The following is a 365-nucleotide window of genomic DNA, read 5'->3' on the forward strand; positions in this document are numbered from 1 at the left end:
ATCCATAGTATCTTGTCATTCTACGGATATGGCACGACTCAGAAATTCATCGCAAACCCTTATTTTTTATTTTTCAGAAAATCTAATTTTTACAGGAAAGTGTCACAGGAAATTTGTGGATATTTCCACAAATTGTAAGTACCTCGTCTACCCTTCCACTATTGCAAAAGACAGGACTTAGAAAATCGTTGCTGAACTTCTGTATAATATCTCCCGGTCTAAAAGTGTAATGTACAAGGACATCGGTTTTGTGTTTATTGTGGAGGCAAAAATAAACCGAGCAAAAACAGTTTCCAAAACTACTTTTCTTTTTATATTTCCTACGGTACCAACATTCTATCTATCAGTTCGTAGATTTATCTACT

Source organism: Diabrotica virgifera, chromosome 7, assembly GCF_917563875.1.
Source record: "Diabrotica virgifera virgifera chromosome 7, PGI_DIABVI_V3a".
Lineage (NCBI taxonomy): Eukaryota > Metazoa > Arthropoda > Insecta > Coleoptera > Chrysomelidae > Diabrotica > Diabrotica virgifera.